The sequence below is a fragment of the Scyliorhinus canicula genome, chromosome 15 (genome assembly GCF_902713615.1).
Source record: "Scyliorhinus canicula chromosome 15, sScyCan1.1, whole genome shotgun sequence".
NCBI lineage: Eukaryota > Metazoa > Chordata > Chondrichthyes > Carcharhiniformes > Scyliorhinidae > Scyliorhinus > Scyliorhinus canicula.
Genome location: NC_052160.1, coordinates 32,103,422 through 32,123,726, shown reverse-complemented (window position 1 = coordinate 32,123,726; position 20,305 = coordinate 32,103,422). Strand labels below are relative to the sequence as shown.

The following is a 20,305-nucleotide window of genomic DNA, read 5'->3' as shown; positions in this document are numbered from 1 at the left end:
TTCATTGAATTTAAATTGCATGAGCTGCCATTGTGAGATTTGAAGAAGTGTTCCTGGAGCATGCGCCTAAAGTAAAACCTCTGGATTGTGAGCCCCATGATATTTCCATCAGGCCACCAATTCCCTTTCCAGTGATGGAGCAGAGCCAAAGCTGCAGTCGGTGGCGGCTTTCAGAGATTGAGGAGAAACCACTTCAGATATGGTAGATGAAAGCATGTCCTTCATTAACCCATGTTGTGCCTGACTTGGAAGTGGATGATCCTATCACAAGGTTTAAATAGTAGAAAATGCTTCAGTTCCTCAGTACTCACATCCCTCACTGGGATACTTACTATTTTCTTGAAGGTGAAGGAAAGTTAAGAGAGGGGTTGATGTAATGTAATTCGTATGGTGGACTTCATCCTATCATCCAGCTAACAGCATGGACCACATTCAGGAACATTTAAAAAATAGGAACAGGTAAACGCAAACCACATTGTTTGGATTCTGTTTATTGCTATCAGTGCTTGCCTATACCCTGGCACCTCTTAGATTGAACGATTCCATCAAAATTTGGAGTAAATTACTGGGCTGAGGCTATCTTGAGCATTGTGTTCACGTTCACCTCACAATGTTGAGGAGGTAGATTAGACTTGTTGATATTCATAACACCGAACACTTCTTCAAACACCAACACGATCCAAAACATGGGATGAATATTGATGAAAAAAAAAATTGATTTGGTATAATTTGCTGTCAGTTACTGACAGAACTTGGTTATTGCAATATTGGAAAACTAGACACAGAATCTCACAGTGCAGTCCAATAACCCCATTTGGAACTCCTCAAATACATCACGCACATTGACAGGAAATGCTGAAAATTGTAATTTCTCCTTCCTGGTATCTGATGTCAAAGATCTTTATTGAAATTCCTTTCTCGACTTCCGGAGGCGACCATAGTATGGGTGGTTGCACACAGGGCAGCTCCTGCTCGAAGGCATAGAACCAAGCTCTTTTTACCCGATATTGGGTGTAATTTCGACAAAAAGGTGCCGGTGAAGGTTACAGACCCAGCAGAAGGCGGTAAGACACCTTGCCAAGGAGTTGGAGGAAACCTGTGGCGCAGCAGCCAGTGGAAGGATGGCGGAGGGAGAAGGGCTGGTGCAAGGTGGAAAGCCCCAGATGGAGCAGTTGATGGCTTTTATTAAGGATGAGTTCCACCAACAGAGGAAGAAGATGCAGGAGGACCGTGCGAAGGCCATCGAAGGAGCTGTGGCACCCCTGAAGAGCTCGCTGGAGTGGGTGGAAGTGTTTGGAGGTGCAGGGGTCGCAGATCCGAGAGATTGAAGGGGTGAGTGGTGGCACTGGAGGCGGAGGTGGGGCTCTTTGGAGACCTTTGCAAGAGATTGAAGGCAAAGGTGGAGGAGAAGGAAAACAGTTTGAGAAGGCAGAACCTGCGGATAGTGGCCCTGTTGAAGGAGCGGAAGGTGTGAGTGGGGTGAGGTACGTCTCAAAGATGTTGGCGGGGCTGGTGACGAAGGGGGTGCTAGACAAGGCCCCTAAAGTGGACAGAGCGCACAGGTCTTTGAGGCAGAAGCCTAGAGCTGGGGAGCCGCCATGGGCGGTGATCGTGTGACTCCACAAATTTGTGGAGAAAGAGAAGATCTTGCATTGGGCCAGGGAGAAATGCACCTGCGACTGGGAGGGGCACAAGGTCCGAATGTATCAGGGCATTGGAGCTGAGTTGGCAAAACCACGGGTAGTGTTTAACAAGGCCAAGGCAGTGCTTACCGGTGGCGGTTCAGGTTTGGGGTGCTCTACCCATTCAGAGGGAGATGTCAGCGCCCCTCCAACAGATCTATAGCAGCTTGGAGCAGTCCCAGAGGCTACGGGTGCAGGAGATGGCGGCAGCAATGAGTGGCACCGAGGGCTAACACTGCTAGGGTGGCGACCGCAGTGGACAGCCTGATGCACAACTTCGACACCATGAGTAAAGGTGTCCAAGGTGTCGTGGAGTCGGTGACGTCCATGGATGAGGGTTTCGGCAGAATGACTGCCTCGCCCTCCAGCCCCAGAGCCCCCAGAGGATGCCCACCAGGGGCATCAAAGGCAACAGGATGAGGTAAGCAGCTTGCAGCCACCATCTCAGATGTGCATTCTGGGGAAACACTTTTTAAAAAAAATTTAGAATAGCCAATTCATTTTTTCCAATTAAGAGGCAATTTAGCGTGGCCAATCCTCCTACCCTGCACATCTTTGGGTTGTGGGGGTGAAACCCACGCAAACACAGGGAGAATGTGCAAACTCCACATGGACAGTGACCCAGGGCCGGGATCGAACCTGGGACCTCGGCGCCATGAGACTGCAGTGCTAACCACTGCACCACCGTGCTGCCATTCTGGGGAAACATTTAGATGTAGTGGAAGAGCTAGGAGGGACAAGCACGTTGAGGATCACTGAAGGCACTGGGGAAGGGGGAGGGAAGGTAGGTAGGGGTCAGCCAGTGGGTTAGGGGTTGGGGGGAGCGGCAACACCAGCAGCGGGATATTGTCCAGCACATTAAACTCCTTTTTGCACAACCATTATGATGCCTCTGACACTTTCTCCCGCAATGTGGATCGACCTCCGGACCCTTTGCCCATTTCTCCAGGCTTCCCCCCCCCCCCCCCCCCTCCCGCCCGGTGGCACCCACCACACTCCAACCATGGGCATGTACCCGGAGCTGTGTCCCATCCCCTGGGTGTCCAGATGTTGACTGCTGCGAAGTGTTTCCCCAGAAGGCTCTCCACTGCGGTCGCCACCCTAGCAGTGTTGGCCTCAGTGCCACTCATTGCTGGTGCCATCTCCTGCACCCGTAGCCCTGGGACTGCTCCAGGCTGCGATAGATCTGCTGGAGCGACACTGACATCTCCCTCTGAACGTCTCCGCTGCTCCCTAACATCTCCATCAGCTCCGGCTAACCCTGTTCCAGAGGCTCAGCATCAGGATTGGACCCAGCTGGGTCCTGGGATCCAGCAGACCTCTGACTGCTGTCTCACCTGGCTGTTGCTGCCTCTCCTCCTGATGTGTATCATCAGTGTGGTGCTCACCAGATTGTGCCGCAGAAGCCTGTCCACCAACAGTTATCACCGAGGTCTTTGTATTTGCGCTGGTGGAGGGTGGGGTGACAGCTGTGACGCCTTGATCGTGTCTTCCTCGGAACTCTCCTCCAAGGTGGTCTTCTGGGAGGCTAGAGAGAGGGCCACTTGGGATGGGCTGGCACCGTTGGCTAGAGGACCTGCAGGAGGATGGACATGGTCAGTGGGAGGGATGGGTCAGTCAGTAAGGTAATCACTACTCATGTTCGACAGGTCCTCAAAGTGGCTCCTCACCTCTGCAGCGTCCGCCAGCCTCCGTGTGGGTGACCGACCTGTCCTCGGCCACACCGGTCACCTCCAGAGCACACTCCTCGAAGGAGGTGAGGATTCTTATGTCTGGCACCTCTCCAACAGTCTGGGTCCCAGAGAGCTTTTCCTGGGGAGACACAGAGGGGGCATCGTTAGCCACACGCGTGGTACACAGTGGTGGGAAAGGGGGGGTTAGAAAAGGAGTTGGGGGCTTGATGCTCTTGTTGAGGTGGAAGGATCTGGGGGGAAGGGGCGTTGGTATCTCCTCACTCGTGCTGCTTGCTCGTTGACCTTCTTCCTACACTGCTGGCCAGTCCTCTTGCTCATAGTATTGGAACGTACGGCTGCCGCAACCGCGTCCCAGGCAGCACTGGCTGCCTTGTGGCCCAGCTTCCGGAACCTTCGGAAGAACAGGTCATCCCTCCTGGCCTCCACCGCATCCAGGAGCCTCCCCGGGTCTCCTCGGTGCCATTGTAGCAAGCTGGCTGGGGTTGCCTGACAAGTGCAGCTTATGTGCTGCTCGATATTGTTAGCGTGGAGCAGGCGAGCGCGGTCCTGGCAAATCAGCTGGCGAGCCGTTATTTGCGGCGAGAAGTCCGTGAAGCCTCGTTATGTGGACCAATTAACGTTGAATTACACTGCTGGTCTCGCTGGGTCTAGTGCCGGGAAGCTCACGGCAATTCTTGCTCGCTATCACACTTTGACATTTTTCCTGAGAATCGTACCCTAAGTGTTGACGCCGGGTCAGGATCCATGGAGTTCTAAGACATCAAAACAGGCACCGCACCTAGACCGATTCAACACCCATTAAGGGGCTGGCACCGGAGCCACATGGACCACAATCGATTCCAATGAGAAACGGTGTAGGATTCACTGGGCCTGGGATTGGCACTCTGGAGGTTGACAAGGTGCAGCCGCATGTACACACCTCACTCCCCACACACACCATCCCAGCCAACAAGATGGCAGCAAGACACGCGGCCCCAAGATTCACCGTGGCAGAACTGGAGTCCTTGCTGGACATTGTGGAGGAGAGGTGGGCAACCCTGTACCCGGGGTGGGATGGAGGCTGCCAGTTGCCACCATTTGTTGGGCCTGGATGCAGGTGGCAGACGTGGTCAGCGCAGTGGGCAACACCGTCCGGACCGGCCAGCAGTGACGGAAGAAACTGCATGACCTCCTCAGTGCGGCCAGAGTGAGTGGGCCATTGGAACCAACCTTCATTCCACACCACATTACCCTACCCCCCCCTCCTCATCGAGAGTGTGGCAGAACCCCCCCACCCTGCACCACATGTTGGCTCCCCTACCGGCTGCCATGGCTGGATCCCTGAAGCCACCATCTACCCATCACCTGGGCTGCATACGTTGGACTGTCCAACACTGTGCCCCTCAGGAGAAGGCCGCTCATAACTACCGGGAGCTGGTTGAGGGGCCGCCGGAACTGCGACCCTTTACCGCAGCGGAACAGAGGGCACTGGACCTGGTCGGCGGGCCTGAAGAAGGGCCAGTCACCGGGGCGGGGGTTGGCATCGGGCAAGGAAGTGAGATCCCGCTGAGTTGCAGTTCCTCATGGCATGTGCGCCACACCCCCTCCCCACCACCACCCCCACATCACCCTCACACCCATCACCGACTCCACACTCACGTTCCAACTCCAACATCACCACCCCTACATCCACATCCCCCCCTCCCCAACACAACCCCACCTTCCCCGGCCCATGATGCAATTATGCATCTTGTCTTGTGTCTTGCAGGAGCTACTGTTGATGGGGAGGGCCCTTCTGGTGTCCCCCTGCTCAGCAGGAGTCTTTGACGGCAAGCCCGGTCTGGCCGGTCCTCGAATGACAGGTGCTGCCGGTACACGCGAGGCTTCTTGCAATTCGTCCTTTGCACCTCCTCCCCGGCTTGTTGGCAGCCGGCTTTCATCCTCGCTGGCTGCCTGTTCCTCTGGGGCAGGCTCCGTTGCCGTAGCATTCTCCTCCTTCAGAAGCTCCAGCTCGCAGTGCAACCCGCAGGGTTGCGGCAACTAGGAGGAAGGCCACCATTGCTGGTTTTATTCTGATATTCATTATCTGTAGGGGGTGTAAGGCCGGCATGTTAGCATGGTGTGTACCCCCGTGCTAAGCAGGCCCACCGGGCTACACAGTGACCCGGATTGTCTCCTCCATCTCTGTATGGTGGATGGTGCGATGCGGGGGGTGGGGTTGAGTGCCGGGGTGGTGGGGTGGGGCGTGCAGACTGGGGTGCGTGGGTGGTGGGCACCAATATGGCCCATGGCACTCTGCAGAACCAGGGGCCAAGGTAGGTGGTCAGTGGGGTGCGGCCTTGTAGGCCATGGCAATGACGGTCCATACCTGGACATTGCCCCAGTCACCCTCGCCCCGCTGCCTGCACCCCCACCCCCCCACCCAGTCACCAAGGTGGAGCATTGCAAAGGACCCGGGGAATACTGGTGGTCAGGCCTGCTAAAGATCTGCAAACGGCGTTTACTGTACGTGCGGAGTGGAATGCATTGACGCTGCTGTCGAGGCGACTAAGAATTGCGATTTGGCGTGAACCCAGCACCCACCACGATTTCGGCGTGAATAATGATTCTCCGCCCAATCGCGTTTCCCGATTTCGGTGTCAGCTGATGGAGAATACTGCCCCCTAGCTTTTATTTTTTTGTTTGTATACGTGGATGAACAGAGTCACAGTACTGCCGGTTAACTTTTAATAAAATGATTAAACATTTATTAAACAAGAAAAGATGAACTCTAATACATTACTTCTTCACCTCAGTTATTTGTGCGACCTAGTGGCCCCATTTGCCATGGGCTCAAGTCCTGTTATGGCGGCTAAATCTCGCGAGAGGGCCAAACCGAGAGGGCTGGCAAACCTGATTTATGCATGAACCCGATTTACATTCATTAAAATGAATTTCAATATAATTAAAGGGCATATAATTAAAGGTCCACAACGCCCCCCCCCCCCCCCCCCCCCCCCCCCCCCCGCCCCCACCCCGGAGACATAACGTCATGCCAGCACAGCTCATTATTGGTTTTCAAAAGCGAAAGCCAGTCATTATGGCGTGCTGGCACCTTGAGGCCCTGGGGGTTGAGGGGAAATGTTAAGCTTTACCCCTGGCAACACAGGGGCAATGCCTAGGTGGCTTTGCTAGGCAGCAGTGCCAGGTGGTAGTGAAAGGAGCACTCCTGTGTGGGCAGTGCCAAGTGGGCAGTGCCAAGGGAGTAGTGCCATGTGGGGAGTGTCAAATAGGCAATGCCAAGGGGCCAGTGCCAAATGGACATATGAAGGGTCAGTGTCAATGGGGCACATGGAAGTTGTGTCAAGGGGGTTCTGGCAGAGGGAATAACCCTCCTCCATTATGGGCAGTTCCCCTTAGTGTGGTGAAGGGGAGAGCCCTGATGCCGGTGCGGGGGCATGGTTAGAGGGGTATCCCCGATGACTGTGTGGGTGTGGGTGACCCTATCTCTGTGGGGGGAGGGGTACCTAGTATTTTATTTCAAGATTGGGACTCCTTTTAAAAATGCGCCATCTGAATCCTTGCTTTGCTGGCGTGTTTAGGCCTTGCCTCTTCAGCTGGCTGTGTGATCCTCGCCAGCGATTTGAAATTGCACAGAATGTTGCTTAATCAGGTGAGAAAAGGCATCTGCAAAGTGGATGAGTTTCACACAGCTTCTTTCACTTGATCCAGCACTCTGCAATTTTGGGAACATTTCGCCCAAAGGTGAATGTTCTAAAAGGAAACACTACATGGGTAGACATTTGCATTAGGAGATAAGTGAAGGTTTAACTGTTGAATTTCAAAAGGAGGTAAGAATGAGTTTACAACTTAAGAAAAGGTCATAATAAATCAGGCAAAGTTATCCAATTTTATTTTATCCAAAAGTATTGGCCATCAGGTTTTTATATTTTGGGAAAGGTAAATTTTAAAGAAGGATGGGAACAATGGTTGTAAAGATGAAAGAGGAAATAAATATTTAAGAAAAGGCAAGGAGCTCTGTTGAGGCCATGTAAGACCCTGAAGTGTGCTCTTTCTTGTGTTAGAGTTGTGAGAAGAAGCAAAGTGAGCAGCCTTCAGGCTACCCAAAGATGTGTCCGTCTGTTTCAGAAAGCAGGATTTGCTTCTAATGCCTTGGATTTCCACAGTCGGGTGAGAAAGCCTTGTGCCATATCGCACATGTAGCAACAGTGGGCTGCGCCTTGTGGCAATATATTATGGATTAGATATCTATAAGTGTTGTGGCCTAAATGGGTAAATTTACACAAGTAAGAATATTTTGGGAAAATGTTCTGTCAGATCAATTCTAATTGTGTAACTGCAATCTTGTGTGTTTAAGTTTTCTTTTCTTTGGTTAATGTTTTAATTTACTATTGTATGAGGCATTCCTGTTCACCCTCTCTCTCTCTGTCTCTAAAATATTACCCGTTACAAAACTGTATTTTATCTGGGCTCAATCAAGGACCTCGGGTATTTAAAATAAAATCTAATTTCACCTGTTGTGACTCCAGGTCAAGCGGGACTGGAATTGCCCAAGTACTAGCCCAGGGTGTTATGATAGATTGCCAAGTTGGGATTTGGTTAGCGCGGCAATTACCATCTGCTGGATCATAACACTAGGATTTAGAACCCTTAGGGCTGGTTGTAGTTCCACTGCCACTGGTGGCCAATTAGATTGTCCGGCAGCTTTCTGAGGCGGGACATCCACCTGAGCGAGGGGTGGAATCCCATTTCCAGCCAATCAACATTCCATGTGATGTCAAATGGCTGCAGGGTTCCTATGATTGGGGAAGATGCGTTCACCATCGACTCTTTGAATGCCGGGGCTGGAAGCCCTGCTCTCAGAAAAATCCTGCCCACAAAGGTATAATGTCCAAATTTTAATGCTTGGTTCCCCCAATCCACTCTACATATTAATTGGTTTTATGTAAAATGGATTGGCTAAAGTTGTATATTTTTATTTTGTGCAAAAAAAAACTGTTGCATTAAACTGTCTTGACTGCATTTAGCATTCTCATATCTGAACACTTGAATCAATGTCCACTAGGTGGTGCTGTGATTGCTGATGTACCTCGTCCCTGGAAGCATTACGTCATTCTTGCCTTCACAAGCAGCTGAAAAGTGGCAGGACTTGGAGAAGGAATCAGCTCCTCAGATGCTTCTTGTTGGAAAATTGGTTTTACGCCAGAAAGAACGATTCCAAATTCATTTTCTTAGCGGAACTAAATCCATGTGATATGAAGTAACAGTCGCAGTTCATTAATTGAAAACATTAATTGAAATTAATTGTTTTCATTCATAAATTTTCAATAATTGAAAACAGTTCATTAATTGGTGGGGGTGGGAGGGGGCACACAGCTATTTTAACAGGTGAATGTATTTACAACATTAATCATGTGTAGTTTGGAAAACAAAAAACAGTGTTTGCTGCATGTGACTTCCACTGAGCTGATGTTGCACATTTAATTCTCAATAAAGTCATGTGCCCTCTTGCAAGACAGTAAAGAGATTGGGATTGAGTGTTCTCAAGGCCCATGGTGATAGGATGGTGGCTGCGCCTCTTGTGAATATTTGGAGATTGGGGGAGTCCCCACCAACCCTTTGCTTCATGCCTCTTCCAGCTGCATAAAGAATTTGGGCTCCTGGATATGCTGTGTCTGTTTTTTTGTTCTTTTTATTTCACTGTTGCCCCATGCCTGCTACTGTCCCCTTTCTCTCCATTCTTTTTTTGTTGGTCATTTAAAATTTTTTTTTTAATGAATTTAGAGTACCCAATTATTTTTTGCAATTGAGGGGCAATTTAACGTGGCCAATTCCACCCAACCTACACATCTTTGGGTTGTGGGGGTGAAACCCACACAGACACGGGGAGAATGTGCAAATTCCACATGGGCAGTGACCCGGGGCCGGGATCAAACCCGGGTCCTCAGCGCCGATGGCAGCAACGCTAACCACTGCGCCACTGTGCCGCCCAATTTTGTTGCTCATTTTTTTGTTATTCTTACCAATTCCTCCCAACTGCATTTTCTCTTGCAACTTGTACCTCAGTACCTTGGGCTGAGAGGGTTGTCTTATCAAGAGAAATGAAATGTCTGGGTCTGTATTCCTTGGCATTTAAAGGAGTGAGGGGTGAACTTATTCAAACATAGATCCTGAGGGGGGGGGGGGGGCTTGACAGGGTAGATAGTGAGATGCTTTCACTAGTGGGACGGTCTCGAACAAGGGGACAAAGCTACAAGATAAAGGACCAGCCATTTAAAACTGAGGCCCGCCAGGCTTTTAGCCGCATCAAAGCAGATATTGCAAAGACCATGATGCGAGCTATCGATGAGTCCCTCTCCTTCCAGGCCGAGGGCGTCGCGTCTGACGTAGCTCTGGCGGCCACCCTCAACCAAACGGGCAGACCCGTGGCCTTCTTCTCCCGTACCCTCCACGATTTCGAAATACGCCACTCCTCGGTTGAGAAGGAAGCACAGGCCATAGTCGAAGCTGTGCGACATTGGAGGCACTTTCTGGCCGGCAGAAGGTTCACCCTCCTCACAGACCAACGGTCAGTGGCCTTCATATTCGACAACGCACAGAGGGGCAAGATAAAGAACGACAAGATCTTGCAGTGGAGGATCGAACTGTCCACCTACAATGAGACATCTTGTATCGTCCTGGGAAGCTGAACGAGCCTCCCAATGCCCTGTCTCGCGGCACCTGTGCCAACGCACAAGTGGACCACCTTCGAACCCTCCACGCGGACCTCTGCCACCCGGGGGTCACCCGGTTTTTCCATTTTATCAAGACCCGCAACCTGCCCTACTCCATCGAGGGCAGGACAGTCACTAGGGACTGCCACATCTGCGCAGAGTGCAAGCTGCACTTCTACCGCCCCGAACAAGTGCATCTGATAAAGGCTTCCCGCCCCTTTGAACGCCTCAGCATGGACTTCAAAGGTCCCCTCCCCTCTACCAACCGCAACACGTACTTCCTCAATGTCACTGACGTGTACTCCCGATTCCCGTTCGCCAACCCCTGCCCCGACATGACCACACCCACCATCATTAAAGCCCTACACACCATTTTCTCCCTGTTCGGATTCCCCACTTACATTCATAGCGATAGGGGGTCCTCCTTTATGAGTGACGAACTGCGTCAATTCCTGTTCAGCAGGGGCATCGCCTCCAGCAGGACGACCAGTTATAACCCCAGGGGTAATGGACAGGTCGAGAGGGAGAACGGTACAGTCTGGAAGACCGTCCTGCTGGCCCTACGGTCCAGAAATCTCCCAGTCTCCCACTGGCAAGAGGTCCTCCCAGACGCCCTCCATTCAATCCGGTCACTTCTTTGCACATCCACTAATCAAATGCCTCATGGACGCCTTATTGCCTTTCCCAGGAAGTCTTCCTCAGGGACCCCGCTCCCGACCTGGCTGGCTACCCCCGGGCCCATCCTGCTCCGGAAGCACGTGCAGGTGCACAAGTCGGACCGTTGGTTGAGAGGGTCCAGCTGCTCCACGCGAACCCACAGTACGCGTATGTGGAGTATCCCGACGGCCAACAGGACACGGTCTCCCTACGGGACCTGGCACCCACCGGATCCTGGCCACCGCCCCCTGGCGCCAGCCCCACCCACCCCCCTGCAACCGCAACTGCTCCCCGCAGGGGCTCCCCTCCCTGGCCCGCCGACACCCTTACACGCGCTGCCTAATGGACAGGACAGCCCTCCCCCAGCCTGGCCCTCGCCAGCTCTGACTAGGGGGGCGGACGCAGCCACATGGACCGGATCATCGCCTCCTGAGTCACGGATGACCACAACTCTAACGTCTCCAGTAAAGCTCCACTGGTCGCATAGGACGTCCAAGGCACCCGATCGGCTGATTGAGTCTATGTGAACTGTTAATGGGCTCTTGTTCTCTCGTTTTCTTTCTCAAGCCTGTATATAGTTACTGTGTCCTGACTCGACTCTGTAAATAGTTGCGGGCCAGTGGGCAGCCACCGTTGAAGAGGTATGATCCAACATCGCTAGTCATACTACCAGTCTCTTACCCACTCACACGGGACACCCCCCCTCTCTCTCCATGTCCGCATTCCCCGTACACCACACCCCCCCCGGTTCCTTTCTCAACAAGGGGTGAATGTGGTAGTATGACTAGGGGTATTAAGGTATCTGGGAGTATGAGCTGCCATTGGTGCTGAGGGCTCGCTGCCCATTGGCCCAAGTATCGTGTGCTCCTTATCCCTATTGGCTAAGAGGAAGGTAGCTCAGTCTACGAGGCGGGGTATAAGAACCCGTGTTCCCCTGCAGCCAGGCCATTTCCTGTACGTCTGCTGCCAGGCTCACTTCTTGCTAATTAAAGCCTTTCGTTTCGGACTTCACCTATGTTTTGTGTCCATTGATTGTGCATCACCCATTTATTCCAGCTCTCTGTTTTCTTTATGACAGTCAGTTTTCAATCCATGCTAACACACTTCTTCCAATTCCATGATCTTTTAAATTATGCACCAGCCTCTCATGCGGCATCTTGTCAAATGCTCTTTAGAAATCTAAATACACTATCTACAGGTTCCCCTGTATCTACTCTCCCTGTTACATCCTCAAAGAATTTGAGCAAATGTCAAACACAATTTACCTTTCATAAAATCCTGTGACTGGGTTTGATTATAATCAGCTTTCCTAATTAATTACCTACTTCCTCTTGATTATTGACTCCAGCGTCATGCCAATAATAGATGTTAAACTAACTGGCCTATAGTTTCTTGCCATCTGCCTGTTTCCCTTTTTGAACAAGGGATTCACATTGGCTATTTTTCAATCTTCCGAAACCCTTCTGGAATTTTGCGAGGTACGAAAAATTTCAACCAATGGGTCCATTATCTCTGCAGCCACTTCCATTAAAACCCTAACCTGAAGTTCAGTGGGTCCTGGTGACTTGTCTGCCTATAGCCCCTTGAGTTTCTCTAATACTGTAGCCATTCTGATTGGGATTTTTGTAAGTTCCACTATGTTATTTGAAATCAGCCCATGTGATATCGCAGGGAAAATTGCAATGTTTTCCATGGTGAAGACTGATGCAAAAAATGTATTTAGCATATCTGCTATTTCATTGTTTTCTGTTATTAATTCATCAGCTTTGTTCAGTAGAGGTCCCACATTTACCATAGCCACTCTCTTCCGATTTATATATTCATAGAAACTCTTACTGTTTGTTTTTATACTGCAAGTTTCCTCTTAAAATTCATTTACTCCCTTCTGATAAGCTTTTTAGTTTTTTGCTGCTGGATCCTAAAAACTTCTCAGTCGCCTGGTCTACCACTATCCCTTGCCTCTTTGTATATCCTACTTTTCAATTTAATATTATCCTTGACCTCCTTTGTTAACCATAGATTTTGCCTCTTCCACGTGGAATCCCTCTTTTTGATTGGGATAAACTCCTGCTAAGCATTGTGGACCAGCTGTTTGAATATCTGCCACTCATCATCTACTGACCTGTATCTTAGCATTTTTACCCAGTTTACCTTAGGCAACCCCTCCCTCAACCATTATAATTGCCTTTATTTAAGTTGAAGGCACTGATTATGAACCTATGGTGTTCACCCTCAAATTGTATCGGGAATTCTATCTTATTGAAAGAAAAGCTCACATTTATCCAGCACGTTTTGTGACCTCGGAAATCCCAAAACATATTACACCTCAGGAAGCAGCACTCAGGAAGCACAGTAATCAATTTACACACAGAAAGCTCCATTATATGGCAAGAAGCAGATAATACATTTTTGAGATGTTGATGGCTTCAAGTACTTTGGAACTAATTGACGTGCTGAGGGGACAGATGGGGCCTCAGGTGAACATCTCGCTGAAAGACAGCTTTATTAATAGTGCAGCACTCCCACACAGTACTGAACTGGGATGTCAGCCTTAAGTATTGTGCTCAAATCCTAGAATTAGGCTTGAACCGCAGTAGGTGAAGGATATGAACAGGATACTATTCAATGGCACTTCTCCATTTTTTTTGGCCTCGGTGAGGAACTCCCCATCGAGGCCAGTATTTAAACAATTTCCTGCTCGCCAGTGCAGGAAGATTACTCGTGGATCAGTGGATAAAAGCAAATTACTGCGGATGCTGGAATCTGAAACGAAAGAGAAAACGCTGGAAAATCTCAGCAGGTCTGGCAGCATCTGTAGGGAGAGAAAAGAGCTAACGTTTCGAGTCCAATGATTCTTTGTCAAAGTGCCAATCCAGCACTGCCAGGGTGCCCAAGTGGCACTGCCAGGCTGGAAGGGACACTGCCAGAGGGCTAGGCTGTCAGTGCCAAGGTGCCAAGGTGCCCAGGTGCTGGAGCGTACCAGGGAACCACCATGCCCAGTGCCCAACCCACCCGGCGCCTTAATTCCCCAGCGAGACCCCTGAAGTGCCACCATGGCTGGTTCACGACTCTGTGAACCAATACCAAACGGTGCCCGGTTGAGGCCTAGCTGGTGAGGCTGGTGCATCACGGACTCTGGGTAAATTGGATGAGTGCATATGCTCCAAGAATTTGTTGTCTTTCCTGCCCAATTTATATGCCTCTTCCTTGGATCGAATACTATCTCTAATTTCCCTTGTAAGCCTCCTTTCTTGTTTTACTTTTGTGCAAGACAGGAATAAACAATTGTTTCAGTTCCCCCATGCGTTCCTTGAACGTTCGCCATTGCCTATCCACCGTCATCCCTTTAAGTGCCATTTCTTATTCCAGCATAGCGAAATCATGCCTCATGCTATCATAGTTTCCTTTATTAAGATTGAGGACCCCGGTCTCAGAATCAACTACGTCACTCTCCCTCTTAATGAAACATTCTGTCATATTATAGTCACTCATCCCCAAGGAGTCTCGCACAACTAGATTGCCAATTATTCCTTTCTCATTGCACAATACTAAGTCTCGAATAGCTTGCCTTGTTCCCTAGTTGGTTCCTCAATGCATTGGTCCATAAAACCATCCCATATACACTCCAGGAATACCCCTTCTACAGTATTGTGACTCATTACCGGGAAATAGAAAAGGCATGTCAGAAAGGCAAGGTCACGGTGATCATGGGGGACTTCAATATGCAGGTGGATTGGGTAAATAACGTAGCCAGTGGATCCAAAGAAAAGGAATTCATGGAATGCTTACAAGATGGCTTTTTGGAACAGCTTGTCATGGAGCCCACAAGGGAGCAGGCTATTCTGGACCTAGTGCTATGTAATGAACCAGACTTTATAAAAGATCTTAAAGTAAGGGAACACTTAGGAAGCAGTGATCATAATATGGTTGAGTTCAGTCTGCAGTTTGAAAGAGAGAAGGCAAAATCGGATATAATGGTGTTACAGTTAAATAAAGGTAATTACGAGGGCATGAGAGAGGAACTGGCGAAAATCGACTGGAAGCAGACCCTAGTGGGGAAGACAGCAGAGCAAAAATGGCAGGAGTTTGTATGCATAATTGAGGACACTGTACAGAGGTTCATCCCCAAGAAAAGAAAGATTATCCGGGGAGGGATTAGACAGCCATGGCTGACAAAGGAGGTCAGGAAATGTATCAAAGAAAAAGAGAGATCCTATAAAGTGGCCAAAAGCACTGGGAAATCAGAAGATTGGGAAGGCTACAAAAACAAACAGAGGTTAACAAAGAGACAAATAAGGAAGGAGAGGATCAAATATGAAGGCAGGCTAGCCAGTAATATAAGAAATGATAGTAAAAGTTTCTTTCAATACATAAGAAACAAACGACAGGCCAAAGTAGACATTGGGCCAATTCAAACTGATTCCGGAAGGCTAGTGATGGGAGACGAGGAAATGGCTGGAGAACTTAATAAGTACTTTGCATCTGTCTTCACAGTGGAAGACATGAGTAATATCCCAAAAATTATAGAGGGTCAGGGGGCTGAGTTGAGTATGGTTGCCATTACAAAAGAGATGGTGCTAAAAAAGCTAAAAGGTCTTAAAATTGACAAATCTCCTGGCCCCGATGGGCTACACCCTAGAGTTCTGAGGGAGGTGGCTGAAGAAATAGTGGAAGCGTTGGTTGAGATCTTTCAAAAATCACTGGAGTCAGGGAAAGTCCCGAACGATTGGAAGATCGCTGTTGTAACCCCCTTGTTCAAGAAAGGATCAAGACAAAAGATGGAAAATTATAGGCCAATTAGCCTAACCTCGGTTGTTGGTAAAATTCTAGAATCGATCGTTAAGGATGAGATTTCTAAATTCTTGGAAGAGCAGGGTCGGATTAGAACAAGTCAACATGGATTTAGTAAGGGGAAGTCGTGCCTGACGAACCTGTTAGAATTCTTTGAGGAGGTGACAAGTAGGTTAGAACAGGGAAACCCAGTGGATGTGGTCTATCTGGATTTCCAAAAGGCCTTTGATAAGGTGCCACACAGGAGGCTGCTGAGTAAGGTGAGGGCCCATGGTGTTCGAGGTGAGCTACTGGCATGGGTTGAGGATTGGCTGTCTGACAGAAGGCAGAGAGTTGGGATAAAAGGTTCTTTTTCGGAATGGCAGCCGGTGACCAGCGGTGTCCCACAGGGTTCAGTGTTGGGGCCGCAGCTGTTCACCATATATATTAATGATCTGGATGAAGGGACTGGGGGCATTCTAGCGAAGTTTGCCGATGATACAAAGTTAGGTGGTCAGGCAGGTAGTGCTGAGGAAGTGGGGAGGCTGCAGAAGGATCTAGACAGTTTGGGAGAGTGGTGCAGGAAATGGCTGATGCAATTCAACGTGAGAAAATGTGAGGTCTTGCACTTTGGAAAAAAGAATCCAAGCATAGACTACTTTCTAAACGGTGAGAAAATTCATAATGCCAAAGTATAAAGGAATCTGGGAGTGCTAGTCGAGGATTCCCTAAAGGTAAACATGCAGGTTGAATCTGTGATTAAGAAAGCGAATGCAATGTTGTCATTTATCTCAAGAGGGTTGGAATATAAAAGCAGCGATGTGCTACTGAGCCTTTATAAGGCTCTGGTTAGGCCCCATTTGGAGTACTGTGTCAAGTTTTGGGCCCCACATCTCAGGAAGGACATACTGGCACTGGAGCGTGTCCAGCGGACATTCACACGGATGATCCCTGGAATGGCAGGTCTAAAATATGATGAACGGCTGAGGATCCTGGGATTGTATTCATTGGAGTTTAGAAGGTTAAGGGGAGATCTAATAGAAACTTACAAGATAATACATGGCTTAGAAAGAGTGGACGCAAAGAAACTGTTTCCGTTAGGCGAGGAGACGAGGACCCGTGGGCACAGCCTTAGAATTAGAGGGGGTAAATTCAGAACAGAAATGCGGAGACATTTCTTCAGCCAGAGAGTGGTGGGCCTGTGGAATTCATTGCCGCGGAGTGCAGTGGAGGCCGGGACGCTAAATGGCTTCAAGGCAGAGATAGATAAATTCTTGATGTTGCGAGGAATTAAGGGCTACGGGGAGAATGCTGGTAGGTGGAGTTGAAATGCCCATCAGCCATGATTGAATGGCGGAGTGGACTCGATGGGCCGAATGGCCTTACTTCCACTCCTATGTCTTATGGTCTTATTACATTTGCCAAATCTATATGCAGATTTAAATCACCCATAATTATAGATGTTCCTTTATTGCATTGTCTCTAATTTCATGTTTAATCCCATTCCCTACACCCCATCCCTGCAGATGGGGGTCTATATACAAGCCCATTAATGTTTTATGCCCCTTAGCGTTTTTCAATTCTATCCATACAGATGCTACATCATTAGGAGCTAATTTCCGCACTATTGCATTCATTTCCTCTATAAACCAGCAGTACAACCCCACAGCCTTTTCCTTTTTGTCTGTCCTCCCTTAAATTCTGAATACTCCTGGTACTTCAATTCCCATCCCTGGTCACCCTGCAGCCATGTCTTCATGATCCTGACTATATCATACCTGGTTACATCTATTTAGGTGATTAATTCATACATTTTACTGCAAATGCTCTGCGCGTTAGCACAAAGCCTTAAGGCTTGTCTTTTTCAACATTCCTTGTCCCATTCCCATAATTTTTCACTGTGGCCCTGTTTGATTCTGGCCCTTGATTACTCCGCCTATTACTTTTCTTATTCCCCTTTCTGTCTTTTGTTATTGTCATTGATCCCCCCTCCTCTGACTCCTTGCATAGGTTCCCAACCCGACCATTTTAATTTAAACCCTCCGAACCAATGTCATTGGAGTAAGCCTTTAAGAAATGTTTTGTCGAATCACATGGCTTCCGTGATGTCATTGTGTGGGTGGAGCTGGGCTGTGGCTCTGAGTTTGAATTTCGCTTTGGTTTGGGGCTGTTTTGTGGCTCTAAGTTATTTGCTTTCATTTTCACATTTGGCTGCTGTATTCAGACAGACAAATATCTTGTAGACTCGCTCTGCATTTTAAAAGCTGTTTCCAGACTGCTTGATAACTTAAAAGTGATAACTGTTTTCTGGAAGGAATTCAAACCGGCTGTTTTGGTAAAAGGGTTTTCTGGTTTATGGAATGTTGTTATTAAATTGAAATGGTTAAGGGAAATTTACTAAGGGTTATACATAGAGTACTGTCGCTATGTGGGGTATTTATGTTGGTAGTTGATAAAAATGCTTACTGTGTGTATTTATAAAAATGCTAACTGAATTTGCAGAATAAACTTTGTTTTTGATTAAAAGTGCTTAAGACCTTTGTAGAATAACACCTGAAAGGTAGGCCCTTGTGCTCTTTGTAACCAAACTTAATACACAGTTATAGGTCAGGTCAACTCCATGATATACTTTGGAGTTTTCTAAACCCTGGCTCATAACACCACTCAAGCAAATACTCCCCCAGGGACATCAGTCCCAGTGCTGCCCAGGTGTAACCCGTCCAATTTGTACTTGGTCCCACCTTCCCCAGAACTTGTCCCAATGTCCCAGGGATCTGAAATCCACCCCCATCCCACACCATCTCTTCAGCCACATATTCAGCCAATATATCTTGCTATTTCTACTCTGACTAGCACATGGCATTGGTAGTAATCCTGAGATCACTACCTTTGAGGTCTACTTTTCAACCTATTTCCTAACTGCTTATATTTGGCTTTTAGGACCTCATTTTCTTAACTTGTGTCATTTGTACCAATATATAACACGTCCAATGGCTATTTACCCTCCTCTTCCGGAATGTCATGTAACTGCTCGAAGCAACATATCATCCTGGAGACTCATTTGCAGCCTCAGAAACACCTATCTATTCTCCTTACAATTAAATCCCTGTAACTATTGCATTCCCACACTTTTTACCCTCCTGTGCAGCAGAGTCACCGTGGTACAATGAATTTGGCTGATGCTGCTTTCCCTGATAGGCCGTTGCCCTCAACAGTATCCAAAGTAATATGTCTGATTTGAAGGAGAATGGCCACAGAAGATTCCTGCACTGCTTGCCTAGTCCTTGTTTCATACCTGGTGGTCACCCTTCCTTCCTGCAGAGTCTGGGCCTGTGGTGTGACCACTTCTTTAAATCCACTATTCTCCCCATGGATGCTCCACAGTGTCCCCAGCCACCGCTCCAGCTCCAAAACCTGGGCTTCCAGGAGCTGCAGCTGGAGACACTTCTTGCATGCAGGCTGGAACCAGGCAATGGGAATGTTCCAGGCTTCCCACATGGAGCATGAGGAGTACACCACCACTTTGAGCTCTCCTGCCATGACTTACCCCTTTAAATTAAACCTTTGCAAGATGCTTAATATCAGAAAATATAAATTGCTCTTAGGGTCCTTCTTTCCTGGTCTTCATTACTACAGAATATCACTCTTACAAACCATAAACCACAAAAAGACCTTTCAAAAGATAAGCGACAAAGTAGTAATTACTTCCCCAATCTTACCCACTACTTACCAATCAGCTGTCTCCATTGTTGCCTCTATTGCTGCAGCAGGACAAGGCAACTGTCTGAAGATTTAAAAAGCTAGAAAGCAAAGAAAAAAAGCAAAAAAAAACACTTTCCCCACTGCACCGAATTCCCACTATGCTTCAAATTCCCCATACCCACACTCACCCACACTCACTCTGGCTGTGTCATACTCAGGATGTGCTCTCTCCCACTGCCCGCGTGCAAAGCTCACTGATCAAGAAGTTATAAGCTAACTACACAGTCCCATTTCTTACCTGCACTTGAATCTATGGCTCCTTGTCTTACTCTTGAACATTTTCGGGGACCCAGTCTAACATTTTAAAAATTCACTATGGGTACCACTGGATTTACTGCCCATTCATAATTGCTCCCGGACTGAGTCAACCACTTTGCTGTTGGTCTGGAGTCACATATAAACCAGGTAAGGATGTTGTTTTTAAAGAATGGTTAATTCCAGATTTTTAATAAATTCAAGTTTCACTGCCTGTTATAATGGGACTCAACCGTAGATCCTCAGAGCATTATGCTGGGTCTTGAGGTCCAGTGAAAATACCACTACGCCACCACCTCTTCCGGCTTGACCATGTTGGAAGAGAGGACACACAGTTCCTTCAGTGCCTTGTTTACAAGCCATTGTCTCTTTAGTCAGATTTATTCTAACATATTCTCATGGGATCTGTTGGAGGGGTACAACCGAGATGGTCTTCTTCCCCTTTGGTGTAGTCCTGATATGTGGGCCTCTCTCAATTTGGCCTCCTGGTCCTTCTCTACCTTCATCATAAGGACATATTTGATGACAGAAAAGCAAAAGGTTTATCTGCCTGAGACATTTATAAGACTGTATCCAGAATATTTTTCTCAACAGAATAGCTGAGAAACAGTTCTTTGAATTGCTCGATGCTGATACTTTAAGCTGAGATTTGTTATTTTCATCCATGCATCTGTTTGGATCCGGCCTCATCTTTTGCCAGCAGCCAATGTCATTGAAATTTGATGTGTTTTTTTGTTTGTAAACAGTAAACTCTGGCATATCTAACTTCACATTAAAATTCCTGCCATTTGCA

General features: G+C 48.3%; 1 long non-coding RNA gene across 1 annotated transcript in view; it reads left to right on the top strand.

Moving 5' to 3' along the window:
• LOC119978634 overlaps positions 1-8,691 on the top strand; it is a 78,716-nt gene extending 70,025 nt beyond the window's left edge. The window contains exon 3 of the long non-coding RNA XR_005463514.1: positions 8,421-8,691. This is a non-coding gene — a long non-coding RNA (uncharacterized LOC119978634). The remainder of the gene's footprint in view (positions 1-8,420) is intronic.
• The last annotated feature ends 11,614 nt before the right edge of the window (positions 8,692-20,305 follow it).